The sequence below is a fragment of the Lepus europaeus genome, chromosome 4 (assembly GCF_033115175.1).
Source record: "Lepus europaeus isolate LE1 chromosome 4, mLepTim1.pri, whole genome shotgun sequence".
Taxonomy (NCBI): Eukaryota; Metazoa; Chordata; class Mammalia; order Lagomorpha; family Leporidae; genus Lepus; species Lepus europaeus.
Window position 1 is genome coordinate 152870756 of NC_084830.1, and position 26868 is coordinate 152897623.

Sequence of the window (26868 nt, forward strand, 5' to 3'; positions counted from 1 at the left end):
AGATGGTGAAGCAGGAATCCTCTTTGATTTCTCTTTCAGACTTGTCATCCGGAAACCAGAGGAGCCACAGCAGCATCACCACGGAAATGTCCATGCGCCATCCTCCTCCTTCTCCCCGGCTGTGAAAAGTAAGTCTGCACCACACACCACTGTGTTGTTGACTCATGGGCACGGCTGCCGTCAGGCCTGCCCTGGAAGAAGTCCTACCAGCCGCCCGTTTCAACGTGTTCAGGGTAATAAGTCATCCTTAACACTCATCAGTCATATAACAAAATGTCTTACAAAACCTGCCCACAGCTTATCAAATAATTAATACCAGATTTGTAAGTGACACAGAGGATGTCAGGTTTCTGCAGTACGTGGGACCTTGGTCCTCAGCATTTACCAGGCACAAAGCTTGCACTAACAAATGACACCTGCCAATTTGTAATAGTTGGTTTCAGGGAAGAACGGCCTTTTGTGATGTTATTCCAATGAAATTTACTAGGTGGCTGATACTTGCAGCCATATTGTTTTGTGCAACCACCAAAGAGCCAGAGATGGTCACGCAGTCTCATTCACCATTTTTGAAGCCTCAAGGGAATCCTAGTAAAGGAGAAAGAGACTATTCAGTCCTTGGCAGGCAGTCTTTTCAGAAATCACCAATGAGGTAGTTGCTTGTGTATTTTGCATTGCTGTCAGTCTGCTGAGTAGGAAGCGGAAACAGCTTGTACCACCGGAGTCAGGAGTTATTAACTATACAGTCTACATTTTGAAAAGAATGGTGAGCATACTCCCAAACTGGCCAAAGTTTCTCACTCTGGGAGCGGAAGCCTACACATAAGTCAGGCAGAAGTCTACTATGATCTGTGAGGCTTTGACCTGCAGCCCTCCATGTTTGCCTTACTATAGATACAGATGGTTCCATAAGCAAATATTAACAGAAATGGGAATGTGTGATGGGTTACTATGCACAAATGGATTTCCTTGCTCCAGCAACGGAGAGGACTTGGACACAATGACGCCTGGTAGCACCCAGCATACCCTGCCCCTTATTTCTGAAATATGATCTCCAACACAAGGGACCAGGGCTCCTTGAAGAAATGGCTGCTCCCAAGACTACAAAATGAGGCAGGAGCATCTTGTAGCACCAGAGAGTAAGAGAGTGTTAAAAACCAAAACACCTCACAATGCTGGAGACCTAAAGGGACATTGAATCCACCTGGAAAAGTCCACATGGCCCAAGTTATACAAACCTCTGCAGTGAGGTTGATTTCACTGAAAAGTGTAAAACAGACACAGCTAAGCCTGTGTTGATGACAATAAGTGATGCACAAAGGAAGGAGGGAGAATAGAGCCATCTCCAGTTAGCAGAACCCAAAGGATTCAGGTGGATTCTCTACCCACAGGAGACAGCATCACTCTTTCTCCTTTGCCCTCCTTCACCATGGACTGGAGGGCTGACGTTTTCCCAGTGGATGCAGGATGGAAAGGGTGCTCAACGTGGCCTTCCCTGGGCCTCATGGCTAAGGGCAGCATCAACATGAAGTCTTGGTGATAGCATGAGCCCTTCAGATGATGTGGTGAGAAAAGCATTTTTCTACAGTCTCCCAAAACCCAAGTCTTATGACAAGGAAAACATCAGACAAGTGTTTGAGAAACAATCGACAAAACACCTCATCAGTGCACTTTAAAATTGTCCAAATCCTTAAAAAGGAAGAAAGTCTAAGAACCTTGCTCGGGGGGGTGAGTGTTTGGAGCAAGAAGTTAAGTTGCTGCCGGAGATGCCGGCATCCCGTGCCTGATTGCCATCCCGATGGCTCTGCCTCCTGTCTAGCTCGCCGCTACTGGGCACTCGAAGAGGTGGTGGGTGACGTCCCAAAAACTTGGATTCCTGCCACTCGTAAGGAATACTTTGAGTTCTGAGCTCCTGGCTTAGGTCTGGCCCAGCTCTGACCGTTCTGGGCATCTGGGGAGTCAACCAGTGGGTAGAAGGTCTGTCTGCCTTTCAAATAAAAAGAAAATAGAAATGAATACAAAATATTTTTAAAAAGAAACTTGTCACAGGTAAGAAGACCCCAAGATACCCTGACCGGTAAATATGAGGGGGCATTTTGGATGGGATCATACAACACAGAAAAGGACAGTAGGTTAAAAGCTAATGAGATCTGAGAGCCATGCAGATTTTAATCGATAATAGCATATTGATATTGGCTTGTCTGTTGTAACAGATATTCCCACAGTAGTGGAGGATGATAACAATTGGGGAAACCGCCAGTTCTATTTTTCTATACAAAAATTTAATTTTATCGTAAAAAATTCAAAGCTTATGAAAGTATACTGAAATAGTCTTCAGTTTACTTTGTATTGTTTATCTGCATTGTACCAGGATGGCAATAGTTTTATGACATCCAAACTAAGTTGCTGCTCTCAGATGCCCTACAGATCTGTGAGCTGGTTCTTCTTTGATTGGCGCTATAATCCAAGCTTTGATTTTCCCTTGGGAATAGTCTTTTCAATTGTGAGGGAACCACTTTCGAAGTTGTTCATGGACTGTCGTTTGGGTTATTACACAATCTCTGATAAAAGGCTACTATAGCTTGACTCTCTGTTATATTAAAACTCTATTATGATTATCCCTCTGAAAACACTCTCAACTCTGGTCAACCTCTCTACGAGTAGTAATGAGAGTGGAATGTATCACTGGAAGCCTAATTCTGCCCATTATATCCGTGCCTCTCCATTTATGCTGGGCTAAAAGTGTTATTTGAGCAGGAAGATCATTCTGTAACCTTCAGATTACTGCTGGGTGGCTTTGGTGGAAAACGAATTACCAATGCATTAAATTTGAATTAGCTCAGACAAATCATGCAGATGTATGCATGGAACATTATAGCACTACTGTCTCCCAGGCACGGCAGAATTGCTTTTATGTAGTTTTAAAGAATCACTTGAGCAACCCTTAAATTGCACACATGAGGAAGCTGAGCCAGCATCTTCTGCTTAAAAAAAAAAAAAAAAATCCTGCAACCCAAAAATAGCCTTTCAGGGAGTTGTCTTTGCGTGCAACCTGATCACACAGGACTGCCAATGGACGGGCTGTGGGGGCTTCCGCCCCGGCACATCGGAGTGCCCTGGCAGAGTGACCGCAGAAGTGTCACCAAGACTAATGATTATGAATTATGCAGAGGGTCATATCCTCTTAGTTACAAGTCATTTGTACGGTTTCCCTCCAGACTGCCTAGGCTGGTTCAATTTTTTTCCCTCCTACTAGGAAATAACTCATGGAATAGATGTTCCAGGTTGAATGTATTGACATTCTATTTTTCTTCTATAATGCAAGCTTGCAAAACAACCCAACAGGAAAAAAAAAAAAAAAGTGACAGCTCCCTTCGGTGAAATTATAGCCGGATCAAGTCTTAGGGTGGTTTTGGTTTCTTTTCTTGCTGTAGAAGAGTCTGTCCTAGCGCTTCCCACCTGAAAGGCCTGACAGTTCTAAATCTCTCTGTCTTGCTCTTCTATCCTTAGTTAAATTGAAAATGCAGGGGGATGTGTGCAGAGGGAGAGAGAGCCACAGTTACTGTGGAAATGCACACATCTCAATCCGTGAGTGGCCCACGTCCACCGCTACAGTGGAATCCATAGGGGGATGGCAGCAGGGCTGTCAAGGAGGCTGGTTCTGGTAGACTGCGCTGTCTTGTCTTTTCTGAATCTAAGGCTTTGAGTCTGCACCGAAGATGAGAGAGACACAGCACAGACAGTTCTGTACATGTCAGTGATGGGATTCGTTAGGCATAGCTGTGTCGTTGGGTCATGATGTCTGCTCAGATAGCAAGGGTTTGCCGGCCTTAGGTCAGCTGACCTTGGTTTCAAAGGAGAAAAAGAAAGAAACACTGACCTTCCCTGAGTAGCTGGCCATGTGTGGCTGTCCTCAAATCAGGAACTATTTTGTCGCGATGAAGCCAGTCTAGAGCAGTGGGAAGTAAGTTGTCCACTTTGGCAAATTGCATCTTGATGAGAGCTGAGCAGGCAGAACCCTGCAAGGCTCCATAACCACCATCAGGGCCTGCAGGACTTGGTGGGCCTCGTAACTGGTTATATGGCCGTGGCCATGCATCTGTGCAATGGGCCCATCGACACCAGTGCCCATCCGGGGAGCTACCCTGACAGCCGGCCCACTGGAGACCGTTAGAAGCAGAGTGCTCCGACACAGTGAGCTGGTGTACAAAGGTGGCGGGAGGATTTGAGGGTGGCTCCAAGCAGCCACGTTTTGCTGTTCCTCAGGTTCCTGTGCCATCGAGGAAGACTCATTTGGGGTGAAAGTTCCCCCCAAGGACTAGCACAAAAGGCTCACCATCACACCAGCCATGTCTTCTCATACCCACTATGAGGGCCTGGCCCGTATAAACCCAGGAAAGCTCCCAGAGGGCACTTGTGCCAGCACAGTGATGGACATCCCAGCCAGGGGGTCTGTCATGCACTCAGCCCTGGGCAGGCCACTCCTCTGCCCAAACCTGCCGAGCTAAATCAATGTCCTCATCAAAGCACAAGGTACAGGCGATGCCCTGGCAGCCCGGCCTGCCCTCCCATTGGTGTTGATCGACGTCAGAGAGCTGAGAAATATCTGTGTACCACAATTGCGGCCGAGCACTGTCGCCCTGCTACACACGGGCAGTCCTCCCAGGTCAGCCGAGACCCCTTGGCAGGCCGGCGGGCCCCTGGGTTCTCATGGGGCACGGCCACACAGGAACTATCTGCTAATATTCTTCCCTGGATCCCAAGACTGAGCCAGGTGGTTGGGCCAATGCTCAGGTGTCCCCGTCTAGAAATTTCTGATCATATCTATGAGTAGTTTGGCAACTCAGGTCTGACTTCACAGTGAAGTGTGTAATGAGATGTTCCCAGTGCCAGTGCAGGTGTGACACACAGCATGAACGCAAGGGGATGGCTGGGGCCAGGCTCCGAGCCCGGCTGCTGGTGACAATGTTGGCAGCAGGATGAGAAGCTGGAGTGAAGGTGGGAACAAACGTCCTCAGAGTTAGAAACACATTACATTTAGTAACTGTCACGTTTGGGGGAGTGTTCGGCTTAGTAGTTCAGAGGCCGGGAATGCCACTGTGTCCCAAGGTGGACTGCCTGGGTTTGATCCCACCTCTGGCTCCTCACTCCAGCTTCCTCCGGATGCAGACCCTAGGGGCAAGTAATTGTGTTCCTGCCACCACCCGTGAGGGAGGCCAGGATTGAGTTTCCCACTCCTGGCTTGCACACCAGCCCAGCTGTGGCTGTTGCTGGCATTTGAGGAGTAAATCATTGGATGAGAGCTCTCTTCCTTTCAGACAGACAGATAGATAGAGTAAAAATACGGATGGACATTTAGCACAGCCGGTAAGCTGCTCCTTGGGATGCTGGGGTTCAGGTCCCAGCTCCACTCCCATCTCGTTGCTCACTACTACATACCCCTGGACTCAAGTGGTTGGGTTCCTCCCACCCACGTGGGAGACCCAGACTGAGTTCCGAGCTCTTGGCTTCCACTTGCCCTGGCCTAGCTTCAGCTGTTGGGGGTATTCAGGGAAAGAATAAATTCTTTCCTTCTCCTGCTCTCTCTACCTTTCCAGTAAATTTAAAGAAAAATGTTTAAAAAGCTAAATGAACAACAGTAGCCTGGCCACAGCTTGGAAATGGGTGTGGTCTTGGGAGCAGTGGGGAGTCCCCTGGCCCAGTTGGACTTCCGTCTTGGACCTGGAACTAGCAGTCACTGTCTTTTATTCCTAGAGAAACAGAAACATACTGGGTGCTGAATTTGAAAGGACACTTTGATAAGCTGTGTAGCTGAGTTAATTTTCTGTATTTTTGTCTCTGTGATCTCTGGGCTCATCCACAGTTTCCATTAGTCTTTAATCCATCCTGGTTAGCGCTATGGGAGCAGGGGTAAAGCCTACAGTGTTTTTTCCAGCCTGGCCACTCTGCGACAACCACACGGTGCTGAGAGCCTGAGAGTGTTTGCCCTGGCTGTGGCTCTGGAGCTCAGCATCTCTCCCTAGGAGAGACCCCATTTCTCAGGCCATTTGGAGGTTCACCTGGAAATACAGCCAGGGACCTGTACATGTACGTCAAGGAGAAAGTCGGCCCTTGAGACCTGGAGGTGACTTACTACTTCCACAGCCACGCCCTCTCCGTGTATCCAACGTGGCAGTGGGTGTGAGCACTACAGAAAGGGAAACTGCTAGAACTGCCTTTGGCTGGTATTTTCTCTGAGGATGAGACACGGGAAGAGACGTGACATAGTGCCAATGGAAAAATTGTTTCCCGTTAAGACTCCAACAAGGGGAAATACATAAAGGCATACATAGAAGCAACTTCATACAATGTAAAGGAGGCAGAATTTGACTTCTACGTGCTTTGGGATTCTTGGGCAGGCCTGGGAACTAAATTGGCATAAGGTGGATCAACAGGAGAAAAGCACTGGACATTTCTAGGGTCAGCTTTGAGTGCCACGGGAGTCTTCCAAAGATGTGACGATGCACACTTGCACACACAGTGGCAGTACGAACACCATCAGGGAAGTGTGGCCATGCAGGGAGGCTGGGCTGAGCCTAGTTAACTGGGTACGGAAGTGGCCGGGAAGATAAGGGGTAGTTTAACAAGGTCTGCTTGTACGGATTTCCCTCGACCTCAACTCCCCATCTTTGATAAGAGTGATACTTGGCTTCCAGTACAGAAAGATAATTTGACAGGCGAATTTCATCCTTTGCTTTTGAAGAAACAGAAAGGAAGGTCAGGATGAGCTGGCTGCACCTGCTGTTTTTCAGGTGTCTGCAATTCAAACGAGTTAAGATGCCACAGTGGCTTATATTGGGTGACATTTTCTTACTCTGTCAACACACACACATCCCTAGTTGAATGTGTTTTTGAAGCCTGGTGGCTAATAGAGATCAGGCAGATGCTGTTGCTGAACGAGCCACAGATAAGCAGGTATTTAAACACACGTGATGTCTGGGACACTATTCTAGTAGGACACAAGCAGGGTGGAGCACGTGACCCTGCAAAGCGTCCCACCAACATTGATCAGGCTCTGTAGCTACAGCCCCGTACTGGGAGAGATTATGAGGCTAAGAGAATCCATGGTATATTCTTTGTACTGGGTAAAGTAGAGCTGTGTATGGCAAATGTACATTATATGTTCAGTTTTTCCACAAACTCAGTTTTATCCTCTTAAAGATGATTTGAAGGTACAGGTGCTATTTTGTTATTCTGCATATTGCTGGGACTAGCAGACTTTTGAATACTGAGGGTGACACGGGTAAATAAGCAACTCCTGCATTGAGAGCTCTGTATAGTTGTACTACATGCTACATTGGCAAGCACATTATTTTGATTAATGGTCCCTTACACATGAATTCAGTAACTTAAATTTCCCCTTACAGCAAGGAATAAAGTAGATCTCATCTTGCGTGCTAACTCCAGTCCATCAGCCAGCCTGCATGCTGAGCTGTGAAAGGAAGAGCAGAGGACGTGGTGTGACCACAGCCCCCCTGGCTGCAAAGGGTGAGACTGACAAGCACGCATGGCTGTACGGGTCATCCCTGCTTTAGGGGCCAGCAGCAGTTCCAAGCTTGCGCCCACAGTAACCGGAGGAGCAGTTTAGAGTCACCAAGGGATGAGCCCATGTCCACAGAGACGAGACAGACTCAGGAATAAGTGCTGTCCAGAGGTTCTTGTTTGTGCTATGAAGTTTATTTCAAAATGACAAACGCCATGACAAAGAAGCTGACAGCAAAGAAAGGCAGTGCACTGTGAAATCCTGAGCAGCACTACCACCGTCTGGAGACGCCTAAGTAACCTTATTCTATGGCGACTCAAACATAGGGCAGCACATGGGTTCGAGCCACTGGGCCGCGCACTCTGTGCAGTTTGCACCAAGAGCGTCTACCCACAGGTTTTGTTTTCGTCTTACAAACTGAACTCTGCATCTACTAACAGCCCCCATTGTCCCAACCCCCGGGTCTTGGCCCCACCATTCTTTATATTCCTAAGAATTTCACCGCTTCACTGTTATTTTTAAAGAGTAATAAATTAACTTGAAAACCAGAGTAATGCAGGAGATCTTGGTTCAGTCCCCAAATGGCCTCCTTGGTTGGGGCTGGGCCAAGCCAAAGCTAGGAGCCTGGAGCTCCATCTGGGTCTCCCACCTGGGTGGCCGGGGAACCAAGTACTTGGACCTCTCTCTGCCACTTTCCCTGGTGCGTCTCCAAGGAGCTGGATTGGAAGCAGAGCAGCCAGGACTGAAACCAGTGCCCCAGTAGGAGATGCTGGTGTCACAGGCTGTGGCTTACCCTGCTGCACCATAGCACCAAGCCCTTGACTACTGCAGAAAACTCATGTAAGGGGAATCACGCAGTAGTTGTCTGTTAGTGACTGGTTCATTTCACCTACCGTGGGGTCCTCAAGGTTCATTTTTTTTTTTTTTGACAGGCAGAGTGGACAGTGAGAGAGACAGAGAGAAAGGTCTTCCTTTTTGCCGTTGGTTCACCCTCCAATGGCCGCAGCAGCCAGCGCGCTGCGGCCGGCGCACTGCGCTAATCTGAAGCCAGGAGCCAAGTGCTTCTCCTGGTCTCCCATGCAGATGCAGGGCCCAAGCACTTGGGCCATCCTCCACTGCACTCCCGGGCCATAGCAGAGAGCTGGCCTGGAAGAGGGGCAACTGGGACAGAATGCGGTACCCCGACCGGGACTAGAACCCGGTGTGCCGGCACCGCAAGGTGGAGGATTAGCCTGTTGAGCTGTGGCACTGGCCAAGGTTCATTCTTGTTATATGCTGTAAAGTACAAGAGAATTTCCTTCTTTTTGGAGCTGAATAGTATTCCACTGTGTGTAGATACCACCTTTGCTTTGTCCTTTCATCTCTCCATAGACATTGAGATCACTTCCACCTGCTGCCCCGTGTGAAGAGTGTTGGAGTGAACAGGCCTAGGCAAGTAGCTCTCAGAGTTCTCCTTTTCACTTATTTTGGATGAAAGCCCAGAATTGGAATTGTTACATCACGTGAAATAAGTCCCATTTTAATTTTGGGGGGGACTACCATCCTGCTTTCAGTAATAGCTGCACCGTTTTTCATCCTCATTAACAGGAGGTAGGTTCCCACTTTCTCCACATCCTCACCAGCATTCATCATCTTCAGGGCTTTGTCTTGTCTGGTTTCAAGAGTGGCCATCCTATGCAGTGTGGGTTTGACATGAAGTTCCCTGATCATGACTGATCTTTATTGGTATATGGTCTTTGGAGAGATGTGCGTTCCGAATCTTTGCCCGTGTTTCAACTAGAGTATTTGCTTTCATTGTTGGATTGTTAAGAGTTCCTTATGCATTCTGGGTATTAACTTACATCTATTTGCAAATACGTTTTCCCAATTGTAGACTGTATTTCACTTGGTTGATGATTTCCTTTGCTGCTCAGAAAGTTTAAAGTTTGGTGCAGTCCCCTTGGTCCATTCCTATTTTGTTGCTCATGTTTTCAGTTTCATTGTCAAACCCAATGCCATGAAGATTTTCTTGTTTTCTTTGCAGACTTTTATAATTTCAGGTCTTACATTTAGGTCTGTAATGCATTGAGTTAATTTTTGTACACAGTGTACAGTAAGGACCAACTTTATTTTTTGTATGTGGATATCCAGTTTTCCCAATGTTGTTTGCTGAAGATACTATCTTTTCCCCATTGGACCCCTTTTTGGGGATCATTTAACCATAAATGTAAGGATTAATTTGGAGATCTCGGTTGTGTTCCATTGTTCTAGATGTCTGTGTGTTTGCTGGCACAACACTGCTTCCATTACCATAGCTTAATGATATGTCTGGAGACCAGGAAGTATAAAGCCTGAGGCTTGTCTTTCAAGGTCATTTTTTACACTTGCATATTTGACGTAAAATTATGAAATTCATGTGTAATTTCTGCAAAAAAAAAAATGAAGGCACTGGGATTTTGATAAGGACTCCATGTATCTGTAGGTCTCTTTGGGTAGTAGGAACTCTTTAACAATAAGTCTTCTAACTCACAAACATAAGATACCACTCCACTTATTTGTGTATTCTTTAATCGCTATTGACAATGCCTTAAACTTTCCATGGTCTAGTCTGTTGGCTCGTGGCTAAGTGTTTTCCTAAGTGTTTTATTCTTTTGGATGCTATTGGTAATGGGATTGTTCTATTCATTAGCTTCTCTTCACTGTCCTTGTAAAGAGACATGACTCTTTGTGTGTTGCTTGTATATCGTACAACTTTATGAAATTTGTTTATTCTGAAAGATTCCACTGGAGACTTTGTAGGAGTTTTCTGCTGTAAGATCCTGTCGTTTGCAAACAGAGATAGTTTACTTCTTGACTTTGAACTTGGATTCACTCTATTTGTTTGTCTTCCCTAATTGCTCTGCTGGGTCCTCTGCTACCGTGCTGAATAGAAGCAGTGAGAGCAGGCATCATTGTCTTGTTCCAGTCTCAGAAGGAAAGCTTCAAGCTTTACCCACTGAGTCTTACATTAGTTGTGGGCTTTTTATATACGGCCTTGATTATGTTGGAGGAATGTCCTTCTCTCCTAGTTGGTCGAGTATTTTCATCAGGAAAGTGTGTTGAGTTTTTCAGATGCTTTTCTGCATCAATTGAGATGATAATGTGACTGTTTTTTATTCTGTTAAGATAATGTGTTACACTTATTTTTATATCAAACCACCCATGCATTACAGAAATAAATTCCATTAGGCTATGATGTATAATCCTGTCTACTTCTTTTTTTTACTTTCTTGGGGATGTTTGCATCCATTTTTATCAGGGATCTTAGTCTATGGATTTTCTTTTCTCATAGCATCTTTGGACAAAGATTTTGGTATGGAGGAAAAAGTGGCCCACTAAAATTAGTCTGCAAGTATTCTGCTTTTGGGGAGAATATGAGAGGGATTATTGCTCAATTTTTTTAAGTTGCAATGTGACATTCATTGTTTTCCCATAAACCTTTTACTGAAGGTATACAAACTTAATGCATTTCATAAATACAACTTTAGGGATACAGTGATTCTTCCCAGTGTACCTGCCCTCGTTAATTCTTCCTTCAATGTTTGGTGTAGTTCTCCACGGCAACCACTGGACATTAAGCCGCCTTTGTACAGACTCTGGAAGGCAGTGAGGATGGGTTACATGGTTGGGTTTCTGCCACCAACATGAGAGACATGGATTGAATTCTGGCTCCTCTCTTCAGCTGGGCCATTCTCAGCCATTGCAGACATTTGGGGAATTAACCAGTGGATGAGTTCAAACAGGTGCTTGCCCCCAACCCCCAGTATATATAATCTACATCTCAAATAAATGAGGAGCTTTTTAAAAAATATTTATGTCAAAGTCAGAGTTAGAAAGAGCAGGACAGGTAGAGACAAAGGAAAGTTTATAATCCTCTGGTTCACTCCCCAGCTGGCTACAATGGCTGAGTCCGGCCAGTCCAAAGCAAGGAGCATCTTCCAGGTCTCCCATATGGGTGGCATGGGCCCAAACACTTGGGCCATCCGTCACTGCTGTTCCCAGGCTATTAACAGGGGTCTGGATAGGACACGGAGCAGCCGGGACACAAAGCCACCGCTGCCATGAGATGCCGACGTAGCACCTGTACTTTTTCCCACTAAGCTGCAACCCTGGCCCCAAGAGAGGGTTTTGATGGCTGGTTCAATCTGCTTGCTAGTAGAGGTTTGTCGCATTTTTTATTGCTTCATAATTCAGACTTTAGAGCATTTGTTTTTATAAGTGTATCCATTCCTCTTCGTGTTCCCAGTTTATTAGCATGCATTTCTTCATAGTTGTGATTATTTTTGTGGCATCAGATAGAATGTCTCCTCTTTTATTTCTGATTCTTATTGCATGCGTCTTCTCTTTTTTTCTTGGTCTCGCTAGGGATTTTGTTGATCTTTCCAAAGTAGCAGCCCAGTTTCATCTTTTCTATTTTTCTATTCCTGAGATTTTTTTCCCTGCTCTGATCTATCTATCCTTTCTTCTGTTAACTTTGGGTTTAGTTCATTGCTATCTTTTTGGTTCCCTTGAGGTATAAAGGTAGGTGGTGGATTTGAAATCTGTCTCCTGTGTTAACATAGATGTGCCACTGTAAACCTCACTGTTAATCCTGCGGTTGCCACATCCCATTAGTTTGGGGGGATTGTATTTTTCATTTTCGGGTTGTTTCAAGAAGACATTGTCTAATTTCCCTCGTTCTGCTTTTCCCATTTCATGTTCGAGAGTGTTGTTTAATTTCCAGCTCCAGTCATTTTTTTAAAGAAATGACTGTTAGAGCCAGTTATTGCACACATGCCTAAAGGAAAAAAAAATCCGAAACTTTTGTTTTGCTCCAAATAGTGTGAAAATTGAGGTCCATTACATCTAAGTGAATGTGGTATACCCAGCCTTGGGATTTTATGACTCGGGCTGTGAATCCAAGGGCAGTGCCCTTCCTCTCTCAAAGCATCCTTCATAGGTATTTGCAGTTCTGGTCAGTCTCACTGCAACTGCGTCAAGACTTCTCATTACCTCCAACTAAACCACTTCTCATCCCACCCAGCCCTGACGGAGGAGCTGTGGTCTCTGGCTACAGCACGATTTCTAAGAGTTGAAGTGCAAGTGCAGGTTATGGGGCTTAAGATTTTCTTTTCTCCATTAGAGAATGTAAGACACAGCATCCTATACTGATCATCTAGAAGGAGGAATGATGTAAATAAAGTATCTGCATCGAGATCGTATTCAGTTATACACAGTGAGCAGTAGCCACTGTAGAAGTCCCAAAAATTCGAGAAATCCACAGAGAGAAGCAAAGTTTTTCTTTACAATGATCAAAATGACACCATTTGCATGTATTATTTCCATGTTTAGATCACACACTTTAAAAAAAACCTTAGTACCTTAGAGTAAATACTCAGCCTATGAAGATTTGCTATTTGTGTGGTTAACTTTTGAAAAGATCTCTAAATGCCACGATCGGAAATACCTGGCAATTTTGCTCAGAGATACATTTCAATAGTATGTCCAGCAAGCCTGGAATGAGCAGGGTATTCTAGAGTGTGCCAGAGACGGTAAGGGAATCCTCACTGAGAGTAAATATCTAAAAGAAAAAAAAAAAAAAAAAGGACTTGATCATTTTCTTTAAAAGGAAAATATTTATTTGAAAGGCAGAGTTGAGATAGATAGAGATCTTCCATCTGCTGGTTCACTCCACTCCAAACATTGCGAACTGAGCTGGTTGAAAACTAGGAGCCAGGAACGTCCTCTGGATCTTCCACGTGGGTAGCAGGGGCCCAAGGACCTGAGCCGTCCTCTTCTGCCCTCCGAGACCCCTTAGCAGGGAGCTGGATCAGAATTGGAGGAGCCTGGAATTAAACGGGCACCCGGATGGGATGCTGGCGTCACAGGTGGCCACACCACAACGCTGGCCCCATTGGCTTGTTTTCTCCCAGAGCAAAATTCGCAGACCTGGGAGAACAAGAAAATATCAGACTGACTGGAACTGTAAATGTCAAGAGGACTCAGACAAGTGAAGACTCACGGGTCCAACAAGATGAATGATTTCCCTAACCTCTGCTGGCCAGACTGCAGTGACACTTGGACCAGACCCCAGATACTATTGCTCGGCACCCAAACATTTTCTATCCCTCACGGTACATCCAAGAACCACGAGCTAACCTCATGGTGTTTCACAAAGCCTTCTGTGCAAACCATTGGGCTCCATCAGAAGCCATGTTGGTTGTGGAAAGATTAATTGAACCCAAACTGCATTGTACACGATGGATCTACCTCCCAAGCCAAGACATACACCCTGGAGAGCACTATGTCCAGGCAGTGGGATGAAGAAGGGAGAAGGGAGGGACTGTAACAAAATTTGGGGTGGAAGAGAAACCAAGGATGCATCAGTTGGCTCCAGTCTGGGAAGAAGCATCTTAAGGGAAAGGCTTGCGTAGACAGGAGGGAAGTGAGACAGACTCTGTAGGCACAAACTCCGAGAAGTGACAGACATAAACTTTCAGTTCTTCATGTCATTGCGTCTTATTTTTCCGGGGCTGCGGCGGTATACAGAGAAATAGCTCTAGTCGAACCCTAGGATTAACGTGAACTTGAAAACTGAAACGTAAGTGGAAAATCCCTTGTAAAACCTCCTAGGCATCTGGTTACATCGTAAAAGAGTGTTTCTGTATCTCACTGGAGTTGTATGTACTTTCCCTAGACTCCCAGCTACTGTAAGGTCAGGGTGTGTTTACAAGCACCTGCTGTGGCTTATACTACACAAGATATGGTTACAGGACAAGGATAAATATGGAAGAGAGAAAGGACAAAGATTACATAGAGTCTGGGACAGACTTTCATGTTGTTGTGGAAAAGTTAATTATTTAACGTTTTTATCCAAATAGAATATCTGAAACCTCCAAGTCAACATGGCAAAGGAAACACAAATTGAATTCGCCTCTCTCCCTAACCCAACTCCAGTGAGTCAGCCATTCTTTGATTCATTTACATTGTTCTAGGTGGAGGCCTTCATCAATAGATAATACCCATGGGTGCCTTATTGGTTTTACTCTCTCTAGTCCCAGTCTATCACATCACTCACCAATGAGAATGATACAGTAGCCTTTGGAAAACCAACATTTGGCCCCAGTAGTCACCTATTTGAGAACTTCCTCAATGGTCTAACTTTCTCAGTAAGGTACTTTCTAGAGACGTGGACCTGTACGGTCATCAGGATTTTCATGACCTCCCCATTATCTTCATGGTCTCTAAGACAGACTGGTTCAAATCCAAATTGTCCCGTAGTACATGCTACCATAAACTGAATGCCTTTGAGGAAAGCATCTGAACGAGATGAGGAAAAAGTGGGTATCAAGCAGAAGATGATAGTGAAAGACCAGATGGATTTTGAAAGTTCCCAAAGAAAATACCAAAAGTTCTGAAATTTTCAAATCAGTGTTTCCAAAGAGAAATGCCAAAATAATCTGTATAAAACCCAAGTCATCCACAATCTGCACAAGATGACCAAATCTGGCAGAGTAGGACTTAGAGAAGCACATGAAAATAGATACAGTCTTAGGAAAACAGTAAATCATATGATAACCCCAATCAGTATGGGGAAATTATGTGGTGAAATCTAAGTCCCTAATACAACTCTTAGCCAGCCAGGAATAACATTAAAGAAAAAAGGTATACAAACATAATGCTAAAACACAGCAACTCCTCTCCTCGCTAAAAAAACTTAAAAAATCCTCCAAATCACCATTTCTATTCAATATGGAGCTTACATAGCAAAGCCAGAAAGAAAAACTGAAAAGTATCAACGTTTAACTAGAAAAAGCAACTGTCATTATACACAGATGATATTTTAAAAATTCAGAATGTGCTAGAAAATGACTAGCATTAATGAAAAAGTAAATGAAATTGCTAGAGTCAAAAATATGTGTATAAGAATTAATTGTACTTTTAGTTGCCAAAAGGAAATGTTAAAATGTAAATCTTAGTTGTTTAAATGTTGAATATTATGTTTACGACACTATGAATGGCTAAGATCTTTAGGGGAAATTGTATAATTTTAATGAATGAAAGGAAACCTGGATAAATGGAAAGATACACAGTGCTTGCTGTATTAGGAAGAAGTCTGTTGTACCCAGTTTGCTGCAGCAGAAACCCCATTATGACTAGCTTTGGGCTTGTACACGTATGTATGGGTAAGGACTTTGGGAAGCTGAATTAATTTGCTATGAAAAGAGCCAAGAATCGCCTGGAAAGTCATCCAGAAAAACAAGATGGTGGCCTCCATCTTAGCAGACACTCTGGGCTCTCTGCATGTTACTCAGGTAAGGGAGAGTGCTGGGGGAGCAGGAGCGGGAAGGTAGCCAAGGGAACCGAGCAGGCCCTCACCGGGGCACGAACTCAAACCATGTTCTGTCGCGGCACTGCAGCTACGCCTTACTGGTCACCCAAAGGGGTTTTAAGAAGTTCAAGGAAAGGTGAGTTAAGATTATTTAGGTGGCCGGCGCCATGGCTCAACAGGCTAGTCCTCCGCCTTGCGGCGCCGGCACACCGGGTTCTAGTCCCGGTTGGGGCGCCGGATTCTATCCCGGTTGCCCCTCTTCCAGGCCAGCTCTCTGCTATGGCCCGAGAAGGCAGTGGAGGATGGCCCAAATGCTTGGGCCCTGCACCCACATGGGAGACCGGGAGAAGCACCTGGCTCCTGCCTTCGGATCAGCAAGATGCGCCGGCCGCAGCGGCCATTGGAAGGTGAACCAACGGCAAAGGAAGACCTTTCTCTCTGTCTCTCTCTCTCACTGTCCACTCTGCCTGTCCAAAAAAAAAGATTATTTAGGCACACAAAGGAGCGTCAGAACCCCTGCCTCATTTCTTTCAGAATGTGCACTGTCCACGAACTTTCTGAACACCCCTCATACTAAAGCGACTGTCTTCACTGCATCTCTCTACGGTCTCATGACTATTTTGCCCAAGCAGTGGCCTATGTATCCTTCGCTGGAAAACTCAACAGTTTTTACCCCTAAGATTCTTTACATTCCTTACTTACATGCTCCCTTGGCTTTTCCCACTCACCCTTGCATATCGTGATTTTTAACCCCATTCTGATCCAGACCCTGGGGTAGGAAACCAACCTTCAAGCATCCTGAAAATTCTCAGTAATTGCGACCTCCTTTTTCCTACACCAAGATCGCTGCCAGAGCGTGGTGAGGCGGTGTCTTCCCTCGTCACCGCAGTAGGCCATAAACTCACCTAATTGTCTCTGTTTGGTGATGTGCTGGAGGCAGATTTTAATACTCGCTTTTCTACAGACACTTGCTGTCTCTCAGTGCTGGGGTTGGCAGATCAATGAGAAAATAGATTGCTGACTTTCAATACACACAACTGCAGCAGTCAATTTTTCTCCTTGTAGAAAACTACCAAATGGGGTCTGTTCTTATCGTGTGCAAAGGTAAGTGTCAAGAAACATTACAGACTTGCATGCAAAGAGCAGAACCATAGAACATTCTAAGACGATGCAGCACAATCACGTGACCATCTCAGGAAAGGCAATGGTTTTAGAAGAAGATGCAATGCAACTGATTTATAATTAGATGTATTTGACTTCATTAAAATTAAAGATTTGTGTAGCAAGATCGATCATAAAATGTAAAGACACCACAAATTTAGAGAAAAAGGTACCAATATACATTATAATCAAAAATATAGGAGAAACTCCTACTCATCAATAAGGAAAAAAATCAATTTTTAAAATCACTATTATAAGAGAAAAATAAATATATAAAAGTGTGCTATTTCCTTTACAATCAGAAAAGTGAGGAGTAAGTCTATAGGAATAAAACCAAACTTTACACCTACCAGCAAATGTAAGTAAGAATAAAAAATAAGCACTTTGTCCTTACAACTGAGATTTTGGTAAATAGAACTACTTTGGAGAATAAGTGGACGTTCTCTGCCATCCAGTGCAGTTAACTTATTTCTCAACAATTTAAAAAAAACCTGTTTATCTTTTTCCACACGCTTTAGTGCTATGCCTTGCAAAGTCAGTCTCCTGGGACTTGAAACGGTGCCGTTCTGTGTTTTATCACCCATTCTCCTTCCAGCTCTCAGTTCCTCACCAAGAGGCAGGTATATCTACAGTAGGAAAGTGCTTGCATAGTGACTTCATTTCTACCCTAGATCTGGGCCCACGTTGGAGGCGTGACCCAGTGGAAGGAAGGGACGGGTGATTTGGTAGTGCCTCCGTCTACAAAAATGCCGGTAAGCACGCGGGGTACCTCTGTGACACAGTTTGGGGAGGTGGAAAAAGGCAAGTCGTCCTATAGACAGTGAAGCTGTCCTGTTTTCACACAGTGCAAGCAAACGCCAGGAGGCTCTTTGCAGGATTGTAACGGCAATGTTTTATTGTCCCTGCTCGAAGGCCCACTCAAGGACTTCGCTTTCTCCATTATCTCTGCCTCTCCTCTGAATTCTCTCCGCTCTACACCACTGTGCAGATGGTTATCAGAGTCAGGGAGACACTGTCGATTTCTATCCTGCTAAATGGTGCATCTTTTCAGTGTCTTGGCCTCCCTTGCAGGTGGCTCGCACTAACTGATGCTCTTGGACTTGAGTCCATGGAGCCAGTGTCACAGCTCCAGGAAGCAGGCCAAATTCCTGAGGTCCAATTTTGAACTTCTTGCAAGCAGAGACAATGCTGCCAGCAACAGTTCTGGGGTGATGCTGTGTGTGGTAGAATGAGGTGAAAAGGTCATATCAAGATGGCTGCTGAGGTGAAAGGTTCATGCCAAGATGGCCACTGAGGTGAAAAGGTCATGCTAAGATGGCCGCTGACAACAGAAACTGCCTGGCAACAGGCTGTGATTGGATGGCTTCGGAAACCACATGACAACAGAGCCTGACTGACGGCAGCCCGTGATTGGATGGTTTCAGAAACTACCTGGCAACAAGAGCCTGACTGGCAACAGGCTGTGATTGGTTGGGGCATAGACAGCCCCTTGATCGGATTGGCTGGTCTTGGCTATATAAGCTGTTTACTAACTCAAACGAGTCTGCGGGCTGCTCGCCTCAAGCCTGCTTTCACCCGACTCCCGGAGTCTGTGTGGTGACTCCGCGCCTCTTGCCCCCACCACGCTGCTCCTCTCAGAAACGAACCCACTGCAACGTTGTTGAGAAATCAACGGCAACAGCTGTGTATCTGCTAACACCAGCACCCCAAGGTGGATCTGAATGGCTCGCTATGAGAGTTGAATGCTGATAACCCCCCCCCCATGTCCCTGGCTTGTGATCGATCGCCCATCTGCTAGATGATACATGAAGAAGACTTTAAGTGCTGCTTCTGTAACAGCATGATCGTGTTTAAAGAGATCCACAGGTATGAACGAAATGTCATGCTCAATGATTCTCTTGTTTCTCCATTGCGTTCCTGCTTCTCAAGCTGCAGCCACGATCTCGGGTCATGGGGCTGTCTCTTTGGAGCCGAATGAAGCACATCGTATCCCAAATGGGCTAAAAGAATTAATATACCTCCTGCATGGGAGAAGTAAGGTCCTTATTAATCTCCACAAACGATTCATGGAGCAAAGGCAGGTATCCGGACTGTTAGCCACGTTTTGCGAGTGGAATAGCAGGACCGAGGAAATTAAAATGACTGACCTTTGTCATGGAGGGAGAGAGGTGTCAGAGCTCATTAGAGAGACCATTTTGATTTCTGGTTTTAAATTGTCACACTCTGGCAATTAGAAATCACTTATGCTCTCGGCGCTATATTAATCTGTACTTAGCTTCCAAGACTTGGCGACCATCGCGTGAGACACAGCTTTGGAGGCCCATCTATCTATTTTTCAGAAGAGGAAACGGATAAAATATGTACTAAGTCAAAGTCACATACACCCCCAGCAAGCCAATGTGAGGTCGGAGCCCAGGACCTTTTCCTTGGGGGATGCTGTACTTGTGTGTCCACTAAAGGCCACTCCCTCTAATTTCCTTTAAACACCTGTCCATAATAACCTGAATGGGGGGGGGCATTTAATCAAGATTTATAGCTTATGTCTGGAGGGAAACTTGGTCCTACGTCATGACCAAGTGCTCTCCCCAACTCCTGAAATAAGTAGAATACGCAAATGCATCTTTCAGATGGTGAGAAGGAGAAAGATAAAAAAATGGAAGATGAAAGTGTATTAACTAATGTGTTTTTACCATCAAAATTTATCATCTGGGTCTTGCCTTCCAATAGGTCAAAGAGACACATGGGCTGTCCCCTAGGAATGTCACAACAGGTAGACCTTTGCAACCCAATGTAGGAACCTGAACTTCATTGTTTTCCCCAATGCAGTTCAAGCAACCATCCTGGGGTACAAAGGCTGTGATCTTTTTGCAAGTTTCGGGACGCTGGACCTTGATCCCTTCCTGAGCCCAGCGTTTGGCTGTTGAGCTTCAACACCAACTTCTTCCAGCACAATATCTTTGGCATGAGAGGCACCTTCAAAGGGGTTGACCTTCAGAGCTATGCCCAGGTGGGCTTTCTCATATGGCTTCTCTGGGCCACTTCTGGCCATGCTGGTGACCACAGACACAAGTTAATATTTTAAGTGCATTATAAAATCTTAAAAGATGCACCCTTGAGGCATCATGGCTACCTGGACTCCTCTAATTTCAAATTCAGTCAGAACCCTCTTTGTGATGCGCTTTCTTGATCCTTTAACAAAACACCTTTATAAAGACCCATTTACATACCAGCTACCTCTAATGAAAAGCCAGTCTGTGATGATAGACTGGCTTTTAATTTTATATCTCCAAATCTTACCCTGAAGGAAGCCTGTTGGAAAAGTCAGTGGCTACCCGTCCACCTGTGCCACGGCAAACACTGCATGAGCAGTCCCTGACTGTGACATACTGGCATTTGAGGTATTGAAGCCACATAGCGTAGATCTCTTGGAAGAAGAGCTGCCAACAGATTCAAAAAGAGAAAACCATCTCCTCTCTGGATCTCATGGAAAGCAGCATCCTTGGGTTCGGCAAGTCTGTTCCTTCCACGTGGGTGTGGAACCCTAACACAGCTTCTAGGCGGTGTTTCCTAAGCTGGATCCTCGGCCTCTCCACACATTCAGTGCCCCGAGTCTGCCTCCAAACACAGCTTCCTGCTAACCGACGCCCCCTTTTTTACCCCTAAACCTTTAATGACCTGCATTTCCTCTCTCTGCCTACTTAGTGTTAATTTTCACTTCCTTCACTAAATATTTGATTCATAGAGTGAATAAATGAGCAAATGAATGAATGAGAATGAGAACTTGAAAGCTTAAGCTGGTATCCTTGAGCCACCAGGCACAGGCTCGGTTTCCTACCTGGACAGTTCTCCAGAACTCTTAACTCCTCATCTACTGCAGGCTCCTTAGATTCCTAGATGTGAAGACTGGTCCTTGCTTTTGACTTTGATCCTGCTTTTGAGAACATTTAATTCTGTGCAAGAGTGGAGGGAAGAGGAACTGAAGGGAGTCTGACTACTCTGACAACAACTTCATCTTCTGCAATACCAGTTCCAGGGACCTAATATTTTCCTTGTGCACTTTATATTGCTGGTTGCAGAGCCACAATAAATGGGATCAGATATATCACCTCATCAAGTAGAGAAACAAAAGGTAAGGGAGATAATACAAGACATGGGCTCATGAATTGGGACAGCCCGCATGTATCAGCAGCCAACTTTCTCATTATTCTCTGCACCCAAGGTCAAGCCAAAAACATGAGTTCCTCTAGATGTTCTGGGTGACAAAGCTGCTCCCACCAACACCCTCCCAGCTGCTCCCGTGGCTTTCTCCGTTCCCTTTCAACAATAACCCAAGCACCCTCTGCTCGGGTTGCACCAGCTCAATTGACATGTCAGGTCATGGGGCCATCTGTGCTTCTAGGGTCCGGCACAGATACCAGTAGCTACCCTGGCCTGAAATATCAACAGCAGCTGCTGCCTGTCCACTAAGATGAGTGTAGCTTCCTTCAGTCCCATTTTGGGCACCTAGCCAGCATTGTGCACCTTGGCGAAGTCCTTAATCTTAAGCCTCGGTGTCCTCCACAGAAAAATCACATGGATTATATCTGAAAAATGCAGAAGCATCTTGATTGACATGCAAATGATCCAGGCTACACAAGTAGCTGCTGTAGTCATTTTTACTATGCCCAGTGTGATTAGTATTGTTTCCACCTGGGATGAAGGACCACTGCAACATTCGCAGTCCCCTCTGGTATGTATCAACATACCTGACCTCATGCATGTCAAGTGTGCACTCGCACAGTAGCTTCAATGTCATTCATTGTATAAATGTAGCTCCATATAGGATGCCTTCATTGGCATAAGATATATCTGTGAACATGGTATGAGGTCTTTTGCTAGCCAGTGGAGCTCAGAGTTGCACACAAGAGAAGAGCAGGGTGGTCTTGGGGGAGTGGGGAAGGGCTATCACGAGAGGGGAGTGTTCAGGCAGTGCGCATGTGCCAATAACAAGGCTCGCTCTGCTGCGGCCCCCGAGTCTCCAGACCGCACACGCGACGCAGCTGGCGTCATGGCTACTGGGCAAGTTGATCCAGCAATGGTGCCGAGTCCTCCAAGAAATGTGACAGGTACTGATATCTGTGAATGCTGGCTTTACCCTTACATGGTGGTGGCCATCAGTGGTGGTATAGCACGAACAGAGGGAGCCAGGATGGCCCCCGTTCTCCAGCATCTCATTAGGAAAGCTGGGCTGTACCTTTCTCATGCTTATTCCAATCTCCTGGCTCCCTTCCTCAAACAGCATAGACATGATCAGCGATTCTGGTCCGAGCACCAAACGAGTTCCAGAAAGTTCTTCTGCACCAGCACCGGGCCTTGTCTTATGGGGGGAGGATTGCTGATTGACATTGTGCAGTGCAGCTGAAGGACTTGGATGTGAAACACAAAAGCCAAAACCAATGTTCTCACCAATGTTCAAACTCTCTGTTCTACTTACAGACGGTGGGAGTCCAGCAGTGCCTTTGAGGAAGACCAAAGCCAGCGGGCATGACCAAAAAAAAGTAGCAATAGGAGGGTGAGGGAGAAGCAAAAAGGAGGTAACCCAGAGACAGAGCGGGATCCCATCACGTACGACGCATGGGCCGTGCAACCTAAAACTGGCCACCCCAAAGATGATGGAAGATGGTACAGCATCCTTTGGAAAGATTCCAGAAGGAAATTAATTCAAAGAGTTAAATCTCATGATGCCAAACGTTCTGCCAGGAAAAAAAAAAAAAAAAAAAACCTCCATAAATGGTCACTTGATTGACATCACTTAGGTTTGAACAGAAACTCAAGAAAACCGAAGGAAAGCACTGACATCCATATTTATGCCATTCTCTCAGACGGCAAGCGCTTCCCTAGGTCCTGTGGAGACAAAGCTGGATTCGGTCTGGATAAAGCAGCTGGCACTACCTCTGCCACAAGGTAGGAGCCACCAGAAGCTGGTGTAGACAGGAGAGATGGTTTTCATAGGATCACAGACAATGTGTGAGTGCAAGCATACACACCTACGCACATGTGTGTCACACGAAAACATTCGTCGTCTTCAACACTAGGTCAATAGGAGACCAAATGACTACTGCAGAGAAAGTCCAGGTAGAAAGACAAAGGCATTCGTTCACTGAGAATCTGTCCTGTGCCTTCTGTCTTGCAGGCACTGTTGTCAATGATAACAGGTACGACAAGCAGTAAGATGCAGAATGCCCTGCGATCAAGCAAGCACACGGGATGGCTGCCACAAAAGGACAACGGAAGAAAAGCAGCCCAGAGAGATGCAGGTGCTACGTTCAAAGCATACTCCCCAGAGACGCTGACGACGAACAGTGCCGTGAGGGAAGGAGGGCTCCCACACTGTGGGAATCCCAGGAAGAGCCCCCTACCAGGGCGGGGGCAGAGGCCCCGCTGACCCTCAGGGAGGAGTTTTATCCAGGTATGTGCTATTGGGTGGGCAGCAAATCACCTCCATTTCCTCCCATAGCCCTTCGGTGCCATCCCCACGGTTGGCCCTTGTCACCAGAGGGGCTGCAGTACACGAATGACTCCTGTCTGACTGCTCGTCCAAGTCTCCACCCTCCAGCTACACAAGGAAGGCCCAAGCACCCCGAGGAAAGCACAATGTGATGAAAGGGAAACCCGTGTTTGTGGACGGACCTCACCCTGAGAGTATTCCGTTTGCTCCCCCAGGGGCCACACCGAGCCCTGCCCGATGTGTGGCACGGTTCCTCTCTATAGCCATTGTATCTTCACGTGCAGCAGAGAGTTGCCAAGTGCATGGATCGCCACTGTTTCCTTAGGAGAATCCCCTCCCTGAGTCTCAGCCCTGTGGTTCAGAGGGGGACAAGCCCAGAATGACTGAGGCCGATAGACTTACTCAGTGCTGTTGGTCACAGGGCTCAGGGCTGGCCCAGGAAGTAGGCCAGTCCAATCAAAGTGACCCTCAGAACTTGACTACAAATGCTGGGGTACATGGCCGGTGCTGTGGCGTAGCAAGTTAAGCCATGACCTGCAGCCCCTATCGGCTCCTCTTCAAGTCCCAGCTACTCCATTCTCAATCCGGCTTTTTGCTAATGTGCCTGGGAAAGCAGCAAAGGAGGGCCTAGGTCCTTGGGCCCCTGCTTCCCCAGGGGAGAACTCGAAATAACTCCTGGCTTCAGACCTAGCTGTAGTGGTCATTTTGATTGACGCTTGCTCGACCTCTGTAACACTACCTTTCAAGTGAATTTTTTTTTTAATGCTGGCATTTTTCCTACACCACCCAATGAAGTATCACTCCCTTCAAATCTCAAAGAAATCAGGATCCCCAGATACTTATAGAAAACAGAGAAAATACTAGTATTGCACCAATGGAAATATTTCTTTCTTCCAAACAAGAGGCCAAAAGTCATTGGGGCCCAGGAGTACGAGGGACGCTGAAAACAAGGATTTTGGAGTTGTATGATCAGCCACAGTTTTTCGTTCCTTTTTGAATGAAAAAAAAAAAAGTTTTTTTTTTAGATCAACCCAGCACCCTAATTTCTCCTCCCTAGAAATAGCCAAGGAACCTCCTCTGGAATCCACATAATTCTTGTGATGCAAAAACCCGATCCCTCGATTAAGATGAAAACCCCAGTATTGTTAGATCTTTTAGGCACAGACGATTACGAAGTAGCAGCTACTCATCTTTTCAGACAGGATCAACTCTAGATACTGGGCCATGGTATTTCAGTCCTTATCTGGATCTCATGATTTAATCATCTCAATGATCTCAATGATTTAGTCAACATTTAGATCTCAGTTTTCTTTCAGCTTCTGTGTTCACTGTTGAAGTCACCTAGACAATTCAAGAAAAGCTTTTCCAAAGAATGCCCAGTGTGTCCACCTCTCAAAAACTTTGGGAAATGACTGTCAGATGGAACACTAGGACGTTCTCCTCCTGATTGTCTATGGCAAGGATGCAGGATGGAGCAAAGTTCATCAAGGAAAGAGCTGGCAACTTGCTAGGAGGCTGAAATGAGGAGTTAGAGGTCGAAGGTGCTGTACCACGTAGTCCTAAGACATTTTCTATTATCCCACTTAAAACAACAGAAGAAGCTGATAAATGCCAAGTTTTTGAGGCTGTAGGTTCATATCACAGCAGCAATGCATAAGACCTTCAATGTTGTGCAAAGTTCTGCTGACCCTGTCAAACACAGGGGACGGCCTCAGAGGGCAAGCAGCTTCCAAAGTGGACACAACTCACACATGGCCGCAAAGCATCTCCGTCCCCCAGCCACGAGGGCACTGCCCACCACCTGGGTCTGAGGCTGTAGAGGAACAAGTGGCTACGAACTCGGCTCTCAGCCTCAGCGGTAACAAACAAGGTCACCTCCTCCACGGTCACTCACATTCTCTGGTCGGCACAGATTCTCTTTTCTTTCCCCCATGTATCAGGAACCTTTGCCCCAGCCGCTAGTCGATGGCCCTGGGAATTCCTCACCTCTCTTACCCTCACCCAAAGAGTGTTCCAAGAAGAAACTGAACAGCAACCCTGCTATGGGACCCAAAAGGTCGAGGGTATCTACACAAACAAAGCCACACAAGGTGGGTGTGCAGGGCACTCTACAGCACACCATGAAGTGTCCACCAGTGATTGGCAGCAGACCGAGGAGCCATTCTTAGGACACAATCACAGCATTTCGACCGCTTAGCACTGTCCAATGACGCTGTCCCGTCGCACATCTCCCTGTCGTTTGCCACACCCTAAGATTAAGGCTGGAGCTGCCTTCTGCATTCCCTGATAGTTGAAATGTCCCTGCCAAACCCAACTACAGCAGAATTTCCTCTAAGAGTCAATTTATGAATGCAGTAACTTGGAGATACTTCTCAACGGTTAAGGGCAATCCCCTTCACTGACACCCAGTAGACCAAGAGTGCCCATGTGCTAATCACACTTTACATGCTGAACGTGATGGCGATGGTTACATTTGTAAGGATCAATACTTGGGTCCCTACCCCCAGATTGAAACAAGTGAGAGACGCAGGTTAGATTTCAGGCTCCTGGTTTTGGCCTGACCCAGTGCCAGTTACTGTGGGTATTTTAGGGAGCTGAACCAATTGATGGAAGTTATCTCTGTGTTTGTATCTCTGTCTTTCAACTAAAAATAATTTTGTTAAAAAAACATGAATAAACCACTTCTTGAGAGAGATACTATGTGATTTTTTTTTCTCTTAACGCAAACTAATCATCCTCAACAATCAAGTTTATAAGCGTATGTGTTTTGTCATAAAAAAGAACTGTACTAAGACTATTGATCACACACTTTCCAATATCAGCCATATAGCCATTAAAGATAAGGTTGACCTGACTGTTTACCTTCTGTTAGTAGCATCGTGGACAGGAGAAAGCGAAGTCAAGCCGTTTTAAGAATTGGAACTTCCCCGAGAGGTGGCTGGCTCTTCGAAGTCACAGCCTTGCTTGAATTGGATTAGGATCACGGTGGGACAGTGTTGGGCTAGAGGGGCAGACAGGAAGCAGAGTCCTCAGAGATCCGGGGGGGAGGGGGATCTCTGTGGATGCTATCTATGGAAGAACGGACGCCCACTGTGTGGTGAACAAGCCAGGTGTCTACCAGGGAAAGGTCGCGCTTACAGTAGTGAAGTTGTGTTCATGAGAATAAGGGGCATTCAACAAAGTCAGTCTTTTGTTTCCTGAATTATATGTGTGAGCTACAGTGCACACACATACCACACAGAAGGAATCCCTCTTTTCACATATCTGACAAGTCTGGGAAGTATTCATGCTACTGAGTTCTGTCTTTGGTGCCACTTCCATATCACCAAATTTAGAGAACTACATAACAGGGTAACTTTCTAAGATCAGGCC

The 26868-nt window shown here is 45.9% G+C and overlaps 1 long non-coding RNA gene across 1 annotated transcript in view; it reads right to left on the bottom strand.

The window, feature by feature from the left end:
- Positions 1-13206: 13206 nt before the first annotated feature.
- The window catches only part of LOC133758606 (uncharacterized), a 242437-nt gene continuing 228775 nt past the window's right edge, over positions 13207-26868 (bottom strand). The window contains exon 3 of the long non-coding RNA XR_009865807.1: positions 13207-13465. This is a non-coding gene — a long non-coding RNA (uncharacterized LOC133758606). The remainder of the gene's footprint in view (positions 13466-26868) is intronic.